Below are 15,948 nucleotides of genomic sequence, written 5' to 3'. Positions count from 1 at the left end.
TAAGACTATTCTCTATGTCTGTTTCTCCATTGCTGCCCTGAAAATAAATTCTTCAGTACGATTTTTCTAGATTCCATATATATGTATTAGAATATGGTATTTATCCTTCTCTTTCTGACTCTCCTCACTCTATATACTAGGTTCTAGGTTCATCCACCTCATTAGAACTGACTCAAATGTTTTCTTTTTATGGCTGAGTAATATTCCATTGTATACATATACCACAACTTCTTTATCCATTCATCTGTCGATGGACATCTAGGTTGAAAAATATGGAATGCTTTACAAATTTGCATGTCATCCTTGTGCAGGGGCCATGCTAATCTTCTCTGCATTGTTCCAATTTTAGTATATGTGCTGCTGAAGCCAGCACTGATATTTTCGTCCATTTTCCTATCTTTGGGATTCAAGTTCTTCCATCTGTCTTCTCTGGCTTCTGACGTGGGCCTGGCCTTCTTATTTAAAGGGCTATGAATACTAATTTTCCTTAGTTTATTTTATCCCTGTGTAGGCTGTTGTTCCTGCATTTTGAGGCCACCAGTGTTGGGCTATCTCGTTTTCACTGAACACCTGTGAACCCTTATCCGGTTCCTCCAGAGGTTCTTCTGCCAATCCGGTCTAACTGCAAGTCCTATGGCCTGTAGTCTCTGTAGAATTCACCTTACTTGTTTATGTGTTAGTACCAAGGGATGTTTATTCAATATTTACTTACCTTATAACATAGTGTGGGGGAGGAAGACATTTTCCTCTACCCCTCTAGGTTCTTCTGGCTGGTCTAAGAACCAAATTGACATGAGACATATTAACAGGAGAAAATCAAACAAAAGTTTAGTAACAGGAATACATGGGAGAGACCAAGGAGAATCGAGGAACTTGTCAAAATGGCCCAAGCCCTCACCTTAAATACCATCTTCAGCTAAAGACAAAAGAGGGTGAATAATGGGGGGTTATCAGGAAGGGCACAGTAAAGAACGGCAAGGTTGTACAGATTTAAGTCATTGCCTTCTTCATGGTTCAGAGATTCTAGAGATTTGGTCATCTTTCTCTTCCTGATACATGGAGGGAGACACCCCTACATTTAGAGATTTCCCTTACAAATATAAACATTTCTTACAAAAGAGTAACTCCTACTTAGCTTAAAGAATTTTTCACATGTCTGCTGTTTCTTAGAAAATAATCATCGTAAAATAGTTAAAAAGCTAAGGAGACATTTAAAAATTAATTCATTTATTTTAATTGGAGGATAATTATTTTACAATATTGTGGTGGTTTTTGCCATACATAGACATGAATCAGCCACAGGTGCACATGTGTCCCCTCCCATCCTGAACCCCCCTCCCACCCCATCCCTCTGGGTTGTCCCAGAGCATGGGCTTTGAGTGCCCTGCTTCATGCACCAAACTTGGACTGGTCATCTATTTTTTATTTTTTAAAGGAGATGCTCTTTTGCAATAGAACAAGGGAGACAGAGGGACTTCCCTGGTGGTCCAATGGTTAAGACTCTATGCTCCTAATGCAAGGGACCCAGGTTCAATCCTTGGTCAGGGAACTACATTTAAGGTGTCACAACTAAGACCAGCCAAATAAGTAAATAAATACTGAAAGAAGAAGAAGAAGGGAGAGAGAATCTGAGTGACATGTAAGACAAGGACATCAAGATAAGCACATTTAAAGATCACTGCGCCAGCCAGGAGGCATAAGCCAGCAATGTGACCATGGACAATTCACTTAATTTTTCTGAGGTACAGCTTCCAAATATAGAAAACAAAGCAATTAGATAGTTTCTTAAGTCCTTTCCAGCCTGTATGATTCTCTAGTATTTTGAGTTTTAAAAGGAAGTTCTCAATATAAATATTCTTTCAAGAATAATGGTTAACTGCCCCAGCTTGAGCACAAGCAGAACTCTGTGTTAATTTCCTCACATTCCAGGTTGGATTTCCACTTGTGCCTTTGACAAAGTAAGTATTGGCTTTTTAGAATTTTGTAATTACCTTGAGACTAGTATATTGACGTGGTTCTCAGAACAATCTTAGCATACTGGGAACTTAGGACTCTAGCAATGTTACAGTGCGTTATTCATTCTTTGGTATTTAGTTTGACATTTATTCTTCTTTTTCAGCCATATTGACTTATATATCATTAGCCCCCAAATGCACCAAAGGGCAATTGCATTGATTATTTTAGTTCTACTCATTTATTGCTTCCTAATTCATCTTTTACAGCAAAACTCCCCTTGTCAACAGGCCAGAAGAGCTGAGTTTGCATCATAGTCATACCTTCCAATCAAGTGCAGAGACTACTTTAAAAGTAACAGGAGTAAATCACGAGATAGGAAAAACACTTGCTAAATGGAAAATGATTTTGGAAACCTTTATTTGAGAGTATCTTAGGAGAGGAATGAATGGAGCTACTGAACTGCATTGTATTAGAGAAGGAAAAAAGTATAAACCAATTTCTGCAAAACTGTACGATTTTCATTGAAAAATCTCCCTGATTGATTACATGTCATACAACATGGGTTAATCTGAGATTCAAATAACCCAAAGGTTTCTAAGAACCCAGCAGAGAGGGAATCTTTTGGGTAGCAAGACTATCTCTGAAGAGGGTATCTTTTCTTCCATGTAGTCAGAGCCTAGAAAAAAAGAAGAGTAAGAAAGTCTCTCTCACCTAGGAATTTAAATATTTTTGGTAAACTCTTCTGAAGTTTATTTTTTCTAATGGAGGCTCCAATCTGGGGGAGATTGGGTTTGTAGACAACAAGTCTCCCATCATCATCTTTAGTTGTTTTTGTTGTTTAGTTGCTAAGTCATGTTTGACTCTTTGTGACCCAGTGGACTGCAACATGCCAAGCTTTCCTGTCTTCCACCATCTCCTGGAGTTTGCTCAAATTCATGTCCATTGAGTTGGTGATGCCATCCAACAATCTCATCCTCTGCCTCCCCTTTCTCCTTTTGCCTTCAATCTTTCTCAGCATCAGGATCCTTTCCAGGGAGTTTGCTCAAGTTCACATCATGTGGCCCAAGTACTGGAGCTTCAGCTTCAGCATCAGTCCTTCCAATGAATACTCAGGGCTGATTTCCTTTAGGATGGACTGGTTTGATTTCCTTCATCATTGACTGGTTTGAACTTCATCATCTTATCCTTCTTAAATATCTGTCACAGTATTACAGTGTTTTTAGCTGCAAATGAAGAGAAACACTAACTGGTGGGTCTAACCCTAAACTGAAACCATTTCCCCCACAATCTTTCTGCTGGGTTTGTGTGGCGAGTGTTACTTTCATAATTAACCAGTCATTGTCTTGTCTTGGACAAAAGAATGATCAGTCACAATGTGGCAAAACCAGACAACAAAAAAATAAGAAATAAGCCACAAAAGTAAAAATATACAAATGAGACTCCCCCAAACTAAAAAGGCTCTGCCCAGGAAACAAATCATCAACAAAATGAAAAGACAACCTACATAATGGAAGAAATGTTCACATCATATATCTGATCAGAATGGCTATTATCAACAAGGTAAAAAATCACAAGTGTTTATGAGAAGGTGGGGAAAAGGCAACACCTGTGCACTTCTGGTGAGAATGTAAGCTGGTGCAGCCACTGTGGAAAACAGTGCCGGCGTTCTTTAAAAGCTTAAAAATAGAACTACCACATGATCCAGCAATCCCACTTCCAGTTTTCTTCCTGAAAAAAACAAAAACACGATTTTGAAAAGACATCTGCAGCTTCATGTTCATTGCAGTGGTATTTATATAATGGAATATTATTTGGCCATGAAAAAGAAGGAAATTCTGACTTTTGCTACAACACAGATGCATCTTGAGGGCATTATGCTAAGTGAAGTGAGTCAGACAGAGAAAGACAAACACTGTATGATGTTTTATAATGAACTGATAGAGAATAGGCCAGTGGTTGACAGAGGCAGGGGGTGGAGGGTTTGCAAAAACTGGGTGTGCGTGACCAAAAGGTACAAACTTCGTGTTACAAGACAAATAAGTTCTGGAGATAAAATGTGCAGCGTGGTTACTATAGTGAACAATACTGTGTTGTATATTTGAAAGTTGCTAAGACAGTACATCTTGAAAGTTCTCATCACATGCATTTCTACTGTAACTATATATTATGATGGATGCTAATTAGATTTACTGCAGTGATCATTTAGCAATATATACACATATCAAGCCATTATGTTGTATACCTAAAACTAATACAATGTTACATGTCAATAACATCTCAATAAAAAATTTTAAGTATAAAACCTGACTCATGCAGAGATCCCATTTTGTGGGGAGTTTGTGTACTTTTACTGTCCAACCCCTCGCTTCTCAGTCTCTCTTCTCCTCAGCCTGTAGAATTTCTTCCCTTTCCATAGGTCACTCATCTTGACCACAGGTAAATATCAGGATGCATGGAAAAGAGCCTTCTGAGTGCTAACCTAGAGGAGGTAAGGGCTGAGTGGCAAACAGAGGTGACCCCCATCCTGGGCACTGAGACACATACATAGAGGACCTTGATCAAAGCCTATGTTCTTTTTCAATAATAACTAAAATGATTTACTCAATCTGGATTCCCAGTCCACAGATAATCAGAAACTAAAGCTGAGAATGAAAAATGATACCTCACAGGCTGAAAGTGATGATGGAGACCAAAAAAAAAAAAAAAAAAAGGCTATAAAACAGGTACAACTAAAAAACCTATAGAGTTCAGAGGGCATTTCATGAATGACTCACCACTCAATAGCCTCAGAATCAATTCCCCTGTGTTTTTATATTTTAATTGTACAAGCATTGTACCTCAGTTCAGTTCAGTCACTCAGTCGTGTCCGACTCTTTGTGACCCCATGAATCACAGCATGCCAGGCCTCCCTGTCCATCACCAACTCCCAGAGTTCACTCAGACTCATGTCCATCGAGTCAGTGATGCCATCCAGCCATCTCATCCTCTGTCGTCCCCTTCTCCTCCTGCCCTCAATCCCTCCCAGCATCAGAGTCTTTTCCAATGAGTCAACTCTTCGCATGAGGTGGCCAAAGTACTGGAGTTTCAGCTTTAGCATCATTCCTTCCAAAGAAATCCCAGGGCTGATCTCCTTCAGAATGGACTGGTTGGATCTCCTTGCAGTCCAAGGGACTCTCAAGAGTCTTCTCCAACACCACAGTTCAAAAGCATCAATTCTTCAGCGCTCAGCCTTCTTCACAGTCCAACTCTCACATCCATACATGACCACAGGAAAAACCATAGCCTTGAGTAGACAGACCTTTGTTGGCAAAGTAATGTCTCTGCTTTTTAATACGCTATCTCATAACTTTCCTTCCAAGGAGTAAGCGTCTTTTAATTTCATGGCTGCAGTCACCATCTGCAGTGATTTTGGAGCCCCCAAAAATAAAGTCTGACACTGTTTCCACTGTTTCCCCATCTATTTGCCATGAAGTGATGGGACCGGATGCCATGATCTTCGTTTTCTGAATGTTGAGCTTTAAGCCAACTTTTTCACTCTCCACTTTCACTTTCATCAAGAGACTTTTGAGTTCCTTTTCACTTTCTGCCATAAGGGTGGTGTCATCTGCATATCTGCATTGTACCTAGTAGGTCTTAAAGCTTGGTTTTAAAAACAATAGTCTTCAGTAATCTGTAAACTTCCATGGTACTGAACTGCTCACTACCATAAATGCTTTTAAATGAGATACCATTACAGCAGGAATAGAGATAAAATCCCAGGATTAGTGGGCCTGTGTTGTGTGCACTCTTTGGCTAAATGAGGCTGCTCAACTCCTAAAATACCCTCATCCCTGGAGGCCAGCACCAGAGAAGCCTGAGTGCTCGTATTGGTCATTAGATGACAAAGCAAGAGACATACAGCTTGCCCAACCTGGAGGTGACCAAGACACTAGGAAGGCGCCTGCACATTTTATTTGAGGGTAGCACCAAGCCCAAGGTGTCAGCTGGGGCATGAGTCAGAGACCTCTTGTGGCTTCTGCACTAGAAGGGCTGAGTGTCTTATCAGCAAATCACTGAAGAAGGTAAACCCCTCACCTACAACACCCTTCCAATTCTTTGACACTTTTCAAACACTTGCCTCTTCTAATGTCAAGTTCAAGGCTCACCTTATCCACAGGGCCTACACTGACCATTTGGGCCTTTTCTGGCCTCTCCTTCCTCAGAAGACTGCTCATGTTGTTATCCAGCTCATTCATCTGGCACTTGCCATCATGTTTTATATTGTTAGCTCTCATTTCCTTGCCAACTGCTTGGTGAGCTCTTAGAAGTCACAGGCCATCGTAGATGCTCTCACATCTCCCATAGCAAATAGCATGGGGCCTTGAACACAGCACAGTCTCAATAAATAACGCTCTTCTTGTGCAAAGAGATGGACATGACTTAGCAACTGAAGAAGAACAACAACTTCATCGAGCAAATATTAATTGGTTGCCTACTATGTGTCAGCTACACAAAATCCCTGTCCTCATGGAGTTCACAGTCTGGAGGGGGAAGGTGGTTGAGGACAAACACAGAAAATGTATGTTACCTTAGATAGTGCAAGTGCTAAGGATAAAACATTACATGAAATGTGGGTGGTGGGGGAGGCTTTGAAATTTTAGATTGTGTTTAGAAATAATCTAAATTATTTATAAGTTTAGAAATTTTAGATCAAGGAGAAGGTGACTTTCGAGTAAAGACCTGAAGAAATCAGTGAGTGAGCCATACAGACATCTGGGGAAATGCATTTCAGGCAGAGGGAACAGCAGGCAGAAAGTGTGTTAGTCACACAGTAGTGTCCAACTCTTTGTGACCCCATGGACTGAAGCCCACCAGACTCCTGTGTCCATGGGATTCTCCAGGCAATAATACTGGAGTGGGTTGCCATTCCCTTCTCCAGGCAGAGAACTCTGTTAATTAGGGCATTAATAGACACTGTTGCTAAACCCCTGGGATCAGGACTTTATATTAACTTGAAAAGTCCTGCTTATTATATATAGCATATATAGTAAAGCTGGCATTAACAGACACTATTGTGAAGTTTTCAGGTGTATATATGTGTGTGTGTGTATCTCAAGATATATGATACTGATATGATACATATATGGTATGATATTAAAGCCTGGCACCAGCAGACACGACTATAGAACCCCCGGGAGCAGGACTGCTCAAGCTGTAAGAACATAAGCTGTAATAAACCAAGTTCTACCCAGCCCTTAGAAGATTAGGCTGACGGTCTTAAATTTTTGGGTGTCTTTGGCCATGGCACAGGTGATACAACTTAGATTATCAGCCCCAGGCAGTCCCGTTCGCCACAGCAGGCACACTGGTCCTAACCAATGGAAGAACAGTCCCGCTTGAGTAAGTTATCAAGGAGGCTGTTAGCAAGTCCTCTCATTATTAGCTTCTGCCAGAAATTATAGTCAGGATACTTCCTTAGATGCAAGATAAATTGTCGGTGGGACTCTTGCCCATTATGAGGTGGTTTCCAGCTAGTCTGGAGTTGCCCCAGAGAGGCTCACTTTGGTTGGTTAGTCAGGTGACATCACCCAGCCAATAAGAGTATTCAAGAGACCAGATGACACACATTTGTCTACCTTGGCCGCTGCAGTGGCTTCTGGCAATGAACTCAAAATGAAGCTTGAATGTACTATTGTAACTTCTCTTTCCTTCTCTGATGGGCCAAACTAGTCTCTTGCTTATGAACTTCCCTTTTATTAAGGATCTGAGGTAATAACCTGAAAGCTGTTGCACAAAACAGCATTAGGGTTTTTATCCTTTGGGGAAGACTGCGCAAGCTGACCCATCACCACTCTCCACTATTCTGCATCCCAGGGCAGAGGAGTAGCCCTGCTTCTCCGCCCCTTAGATGTCCCAGGGCCTGGTGGGAGGTGCTTGCGGCTCATTCCACTCTTACCCCCGCTTTTTTTCACCCCTTCTCTTCTGGAATTTTAGAGCTGACTTTTGAAAGTCACTTTCTGCCAAGACTTTTTTTTTTTTTTTAAACATCTTGTGTATGTGCTGCTGCCAGACTGGGATTGACTTACCAAATAAAAGGACATTAGAAATCCACAGAGTCAGATCAATCTTTAATGAAAAACCAACAAAACATTAAAAGGCTGCCACTAAGCAGCTAGGGGTTGAAGGCAACTCTAGCTAATGGGCACCCAGAGCATACTCCTCCACGCTGCCAAGTTCCAGAGAACTGGCTCTCAACCCAGCTCCGCCAAATTAGGCCAGTTCTCTACACAGCTCGTGTTGCTCAGTTGCTAATTAGGGTGATACAGAGTACCCCATCCAAATGAAGTGTCTTCTAGACATAGATGCTTTCTGAAACTTGAGGGTTTTAAAATGCTCCCTGAAACACTAGCTGCCATTTTGTAACTTGCATTGATCAGTGGTGAAGAAATTAACTAAATAGCTTCTGTTCTCACTAACCGATGCAATAGTAATGCTAAAATGATTTGGGGATGGAGAGGTATTTGGAGGAAGAAATCTGTTTTATTTTGGTGGAACAATTTACAATGATTTAGGACGTCTGAGGCTTTTAAAAGATTGAGATAGAGTGATTCTCTTTGTAAATTCTCTGATGTTTTCTAATCAACTGATTTTTTAGAGCACTTTTTCTCACCTCTAACTGACATTAGAATCACCATACGGGTGGATGGAGTACTGCCACCCAATGCAAACGAATCACCCAGAAACTCTGGAGGTAGAGCCCAGAGACCGGTAATTTTCTTCCAAATCTCTTTAGTTGATTGTAATGTGAAGCTGGGGGTGAGAACCGTTGTTCCACAGAAATCAATTTTAGTGTTTCAAATAACCTTCTTTTTTTTAATGTAGAATGGAAACAAAAGTGTTATATAGGACTTTGAAAAGCCTCATTGTTACTAGCCCTGTTTAGCTCCATGGCTTTGGATACATCCCTTCTTGGGTTGCTTTTCACCTTCAAAATGAATTTTTCTCAAAGACGTTGAGAAAATGAGCAGAAGTACTATATTAGTTTGCTCAAGCTGCCATAACAAAGTTCCATAGACTGGGAAGGCTTAAACAATAGAATTTTGTTTTCTCAACATAGTTCTAGAGGCTAGAAGTCCAAGATCAAGATGTCAGAAGGTATGGCTTCTTCTGGGGCCTTTCTCCTTGGCTTAGAGATAGCCATCTTCTTTTTGTGTCTTCATATGGTACTCCCTCTATATTTCTTTGTATCTTACTCTCTTTTTGTAAGGACATGAGACATACTGAATTAGAGTCCAGTCATATGACCTTACTCTACTTCATTAAAGACCCTAGATCCAGACACAGTCATCTTTGGAGGTAGTCAGGGTTACAATTTGAACATATGAATTATCGTGGGAGATAGAATTCAGCCATAACAGGTACTGTGAAGTAAAGTGCATTTTTTGTGTGTGTAGGAGACAAAAAAATTTCTTTTTAAAATAAGTTTTTTTTTGTTTGTTTGTTTTCTAAAGACATTGAGAATAAATTCAGAAGTTGCCTGGGCATGTGTAGTATAAAGTCTTGAACCATGGCCCATCATGGTGGGAAAATCGTGCCAGAGGAAGGAAGTCTCAGGCCCAGTGAAAACCCAGTGCTGGGGTATTCCAGAGATGCCTTGTAAAGATGTAAGCGATCACCTACTCACTTGAATTCTTCAATTGCCTCCATTGTTCAGGATGTCCCAGACAGCCTAGGGTGCTATAAGAGCGTGTGTAATAGACGTTCCCATCCAAAGAGGTCTCTGCTTTCTTGGCTCTTCCAGTGCTTATAAAATTTGTATTTGTATAAAAGGCAAAGCAATGTATACAATGTATGAAGCCTTGGTGCTCTAAAGTTCTAGATCTGTTTAGTTAAAATGCTAAAATATAATTTTTAGATCTTAATTATCCACTCCCTAAATGTGTGGTTCCTGGGAAATATCACCTCAATGGGTTTCACCCAAGGCCCTCAGTTTAGTTTTTGTAAAATCGCATGTTTCAGGAAAAGGGAAGATGAAGAATATAGAAGCAAAGCAGAGAGGTACACGTACATAGTGTGTGTATGTGTGTGTGTGTGTGTGTGTGTGTGTGTGTGTGTATGTGGTAATGGGTGTACTGATAAGGGAGCATAAAACCAAAAAAAAGCCAAATGTAAGCCATGGTGCTATCATGGGGGGAGACCATGTACCAGGGTTGAGGGTTTAGAATACTGCACCAGACACGTGATATTCTGAGTTTCTGTTTGAATGAATCTTCCAGTCTCCTGACTTTACTTTCAACAGGAGCAAAGATAATCACCATTTTGTGTGAAGTCTATGCTCTAAACCAATCACGGTGCCATTCCTTCAATAAGTCGTTTCTGAGACACTTTCGTGTGCACAGCACTGTCCAGAGCACCAGGCACCATGAAGAGGTATGAGATATACCACGACTTCCCATGAGCTTGGAGTTTAGTTGAACAGACAGTGCATATACAAGTTCAAAGGTAAGCAACACCATGAAACTTGCAGCAATGAAAAGGCTGTCATAGGGTGATGGTTTATAAATGTCCCTGTAGAGTCCTAAAGGAAAGATTCGATCCTTCTAGAACTAAAGGCTGCAATAAGAGATGTGAATTCAGAGCTGTCCTGGTAGACTGGACTCAGGGCAAGGAAAAATGGAGAGGAGAAACTTCAAAAATGGAAAACGAGGATAAAATGGCCTAGCTGTTTTTGTTTGTTTTTCACTGGTTTGTTTTAATAGATTTCATGGATCAGATCTGGGATTCAGGAGAAAATCACTGAACACATTTATAATAAAATTCAAGTCAAATTTCAGTCAATCTCTCAGCTTCTAATAGGTCTTTCTTTCAGCCCCATCCCTACTCCAAACAAATAGGCCAACAAACATATGACTTAATGACCAGCTCACACTATGATCCCTGTCAGTGGGAAACTAGATCATGGCCAAGGGCATGGTCATTTAAAAGGGTCCAGTTTGGTCCTCAGTATAAACTGGTCATTACAGAACATGTGAGACTTGACCCTCCTGCAGGAACCTGCCCAGCGTGGCTAAAATTGGCCTCCTGAATTAGACATCGCTAAGGAGAGAAAATACACCATGGGCTGAGGGCCTTTCAAAAGTCTTTTCTTTCTGTAAAAGGAAATGAGGCCAAAGTCAGCAACCAGAGTAGACTCAAATTTATAAAAGCTATCTAGATTCTACCTCAGGAATGTGAAGGAAATTTAGGTCTCCCTTAAGCAACGTCTTTTTATCCAATTTGCTTTAAAAAAAAAAAAAAAAGCTGTTTTGTGTTTGGGGTTACCATCCCTTTTCTGTTATTTTTGAAAAATCTGCTGCTTTAAAAATAAAAGCCTAGTATATGGAATATCAGAAGTGATGACTGTTTTAAACAAAGAAGCCCTTTTCTCCATCCTCTGTCGCAGGCCTCTGCACATGGGCGTGAGACCAACCTGCTCTTTGGACCTCAGAATGAGTGAGCACACTCGGGCGTGATCAGCCTGCCCTTTATCCCTCCGAGATCGAGGTGTTCCTCCATCCAGCCCAGGAGGCCAGCAAACCATTGTGCAATCTGTTCCACCCACACAGGCCCTATGGGATTGCTACACTGCCTTTTGCTTTTATTAGAAGGGAAAAATCAATCCTCCTAAATGGTAAGTCCGCTATTATAAGGAAGCTGAAACAGCTGCATGGCTTTTGGCTAGTGGCTAATTAGGCTTCCTTGTTCTTAGCTCTTCTGGAAACAGCCAGTTAGGAGCAGAGTCAAGGAGCCTAATCTCTCCCTTCTAGAACCTCTACCTTCACCTAACTCCTGTACTTCCCTGGCAATAAAACCGTCAGCGTAAAACCTACATCATGCCACGTTCTTGATGGCAGGCATACTCTTTCTGGCTTTTCCAATAGAGGTAGTGAACACAGAGGACTCCATTGACCAGCTAGAAAACTCCAATGTGTTGTGGATTTAATGGGGTCTATGCACCTTCCCAGGCACCCTGGCAGGGGTGACCACTGTCCTGGGAAAACAGGGATACTGTGACTCCATTCCAGCCTTTTGGTACCCCATGGGAACACTGACCCAGTGTTATTTTAGGAGTTTTCCAGGGAAGCTCAAACTCTACAGTTTAATGGGAGATGTTCTGATTTACCAAGGTTGGCTCCACTTTTTAAAACACTGTAAAAACCAGACAAAATACATTTGAGGGCTATGTTCAGCCTTCAGGCTGCCACTGTGAGACGTCTGCCATCTTGGATGGGACCAGCCCCTTCTGTCTGCATGGAGCTGACAGGTGATGGAAGTGTGTGGAGCTTCCAGCGTGAGCGCCTACCTGGTCACCTTCAGCACAGAGGTGTGGGTGCTGGCGTTAGCTACATTAGCTGGACTTTGCATTCTGTATTTGTACAAGAGATAACATGCTCACCACACACTGAGTTCACAGATGGTGAATGTCTGCTCTCCTCTGCCAGGGTATCAAGGAGGGAATAAAACAGGGCATGAATCTCCACTTCTTTCTTTCTTCCTCTGCTGGCTTAGTTAAGATGGTACCAGGACAGACTGAGCAGCCTAGGTGTCCCTGACTGGGTGGACTAGGGGGGAAAGTTGTGGGGTTAGCCATGTGGATAAACTCTCATTCTACCCAAACATCCGCAGGGATATCGTATTGCATGGGAACTGTAGAAAGTGGCTGTTCAGTCTGGGTGTCCTCTCCCTGCTGGGCTAGACACTGTCTCTCATCGATTGCTCCTTTTCAAGCCTCCTACATGCACAGAACACACACAGCTGCTGCTCTCTGGGTGCCCACTGCAGCTTCCTACTCTCACTTCCATTCACATACCAACATACTGGGCCTGGCATCAAAATTTCCACTGCCTCCTACCCAATCCAAATGTGTTCTAATCATCCAGTTCCAGAAGAGGGCAACTATGGACAGAAGTCACTTCAGCCTCTAGAGCTACACTCTCCGATGCAAATATCATGTGAGCCACAAGTGTAATTTTAAATTTTCAACTAGCCACACTTTAACAATACAGCCCGCATATTCTTCATAATCTATTTTATTTAATCCAATGTACCCCAAATATCATTTCAATGTGTAATTGATATTTTTAAAATTGTTAATGAGATATTTTACATTTTTTGTAGTCAGCCTTTGAAATCTGGTGTCTATTTTGTACTTAGAGCACTTCCCAATTTGTACTAGCTACATTTTAAGTTGTTCAAAAGTCTTATGAGGCTAGTGACTACTGTTTAGATGGCACAGCTCTAGAATGTAAGGAAAGAAATTTTCCTAATGTAGTGATCAAATTTCTACCTCCAAGTTTTTGTTAATGAGGAAATCTAATTGCCTAAAATATCCTAGAGTGACATATTTGAATAAAATTCAAAATGTTTTTGACAAATTAAAATGGTTCATTGATTCTTGCAAAGTGAATGTCAACTAGACTAAGTGTAAAATTCTATATTCAGGCTCATAGAAGTCAGGCATATAAATATAGTAGGAGGAGACTGGCTTGGCAGTTCATCTGAAAAGAAAAATCTGTGTTTAACTTGGTCACAATCTCCTAAGAGCTACATTGTGATAGGATTTTTTTTTTAAATCCACACAATCAATATAGTAACCCCACATACAGGAAATAATCAGTCAGAACTAGTGCTGAATTAAAGAGTGTGTCAGTTATGATTTTATTCAGGGCTCCAGACTATAAAATGCTTAACATACAGGATGTGTAAGAAGATGGAGAAAATGTCATTTACCAGATTTCTTGGCTGAACTTCATACTTTCTGATAAGTTCACTGGCATGAGGACTGAGGTCTCTAAGACATGTTTGAGTTATAATTGAGGGTCACTAACTAGCTTTCAAGGAGGTAGGTGCAGTTATCTATAGGACTGTGTTTGCCAGATAGGGTGTTTGTGATTGTGCAAGACCTGAACTGATCAGGGTAATAAAGAGGATCACCATTGTTGCTGGTCAACCTTCCAGCCCCACTCCATGTAACAGACACATATTTAGGGCATGTCCATTAGAACAGAAATAAAATTATTAACCTGAGCCTAGGGTAAAGAATCCACCTGTAATACAGGAGACACGAGTTCGATTTCTGGGTTGGGAAGATCTCCTGGAGGAGAAAATGGCAACCCACTCCAGTATTGTTGCCTGGAGAATTCTATGGACAGAGGAGCCTGGTGGACTATGGTCCATGGGATTACAAAGAATCAGACACGACTGAGTGACTAAGCACAGAATACCTATAATGTTCTCTTTTGGCCACATCTAGAGAAGTGTGCTGGATTTTAAGTATTGCATTTTAAGATAGACTTTTTACAAACCAGAACTTCTGATAAGTAATGGAGAAGATTGATATGGGTGATGAGCAGTTCATCAGTGTGAGAGTTTGAAGAACAAAAGATTTTTGATATGAGAAGGCTAAAAAATAGTTGAAGGATTTTCCTGTAAAAGATGGAGTAGATTTATCATATTCTCTGATTCTCTGGATACCAACTAGTGTCCAACAATCAATCCAATTCTGGACTAACTACCAGGAGTTAGTTTCTGATCCCACAAGTTAAAGGATCTCAGCTCCCACAAGACTGCTCCAACATCAGATGCCAATATCAGATCCAAACTTCTGTCTGACTTGGCTAAAAATTCAGAAGTTTTCACATCTACATCCCTCACCCCACGTTCCATAATTTCCTAGAATTAGGACTCACAGGACTCGGGAAAATGCTATTACTAAAACAACTTATTATAAAGGACATGAAAGACCAGCCAGAGGAAGAGGTACATAGGGTGAGGTCTAAAAATGGTCCTGAGCGTAGAAGCCTGCATCTCTGAGGAGTTGGGGTGCCCCAGCCTCCCAGCACAAGGATGTGCTCACCAACTTGGTACCTCTCCAAACCCTGTCATTTATGGATGTTTACAGAGGTTTCCAGTCAAGGATTTTCCTGCTTTGGGTGCATGGAGTCTTAATCCCTCGAATGCCAAGGAAATGAACCATGTGATGGTTAATTTTATGTATCAACTTGACTAGTCTAAGGGATGCCCAGATAGCTGGTAAAACATTATTTCTGGGTGTGTCTGTGAGGATGTTCCTGGAAAAGAATCATTTGAAACAGTAGACTTCAATCCCTTGAGGGCCCTCATAAAACAAAAAGGTGGAGGGAGGGAGAATGCTGTCTTCTTAAACAGGAGTGTTCATCCTCTCCTATCCTCAAACATCAGAGCTCCTGGCTCTTGGATTTATGGACTCTGGGACTTAGACCAGCAGACCCCTGGTTCTCAGGCCTTTGGACATGGACTGAATCATGCCACTGACTTTCTTGGTTCTCCAACTTGCAGAAGGTTGGGTGGGGGAGGGGGCACACAGCTCAGCCTCCAAAACTGTGTGAGCTAGTTTCTACAGTAAATCTCCTTTTACAAATATGTCTTTATAGGGCTTCCCTGATGGCTTAGCTGGCTAAGAATCCACCTGCAATGCAGGAGATCTGGGTTCTATCCCCGGGTTGGGAAGATCCCCTGGAGAAGGGAATGTCTACCCACTCCAGTATTCTGGCCTGAAGAAGTCCATGGACTATTGGGGTAGCTCCAAAACTGTGTGAGCTAGCTTCTACAATAAGTCCCTCTTACATGTATGTCTATATATCCTATTGTTTCTGTTTCTAGAAAAACCTGACTAATATGCACACTTACATTATTCCCAGCATAAATTACCTGATGGAAGTTTTAAGGAGGCAAGTTTTAATTAAGCATCAGAAAAGAGTTCCTGAAAATTAGAATTCCATTAGTTGAAAATTGGTTTTGTCTCTTGAGTAGTTAGACAATGAACTCTCTCGTCTCCAGATATAAGCAGAGGGAGGCTAAATTTATCAGGGTTGTAGAGATTCTCACCTTTTTTTTTTGCAATAGTTAAGCCTCAAAACTTGGAGCTCTCCTTACCAACTTTAATAGTCTCGACTATAAAAAAAAATATTCAAAGGGTTAGGATTTACATTTTCA

General features: G+C 41.1%; 1 non-coding gene across 1 annotated transcript; it reads right to left on the bottom strand.

The window, feature by feature from the left end:
• Window positions 1–266: 266 nt before the first annotated feature.
• Window positions 267–373, bottom strand: LOC113885102. The gene has a single exon (XR_003509143.1). It is a non-coding gene; the product is annotated as a U6 spliceosomal RNA (small nuclear RNA).
• Between the last annotated feature and the right edge of the window lie 15,575 nt (window positions 374–15,948).

The sequence above is a fragment of the Bos indicus x Bos taurus genome, chromosome 27 (assembly GCF_003369695.1).
Source record: "Bos indicus x Bos taurus breed Angus x Brahman F1 hybrid chromosome 27, Bos_hybrid_MaternalHap_v2.0, whole genome shotgun sequence".
NCBI classification, from domain to species: Eukaryota; Metazoa; Chordata; class Mammalia; order Artiodactyla; family Bovidae; genus Bos; species Bos indicus x Bos taurus.
The sequence above is the reverse complement of the archived record's forward strand: the minus strand, read 5'-3'. Positions and strand labels throughout refer to the sequence as shown.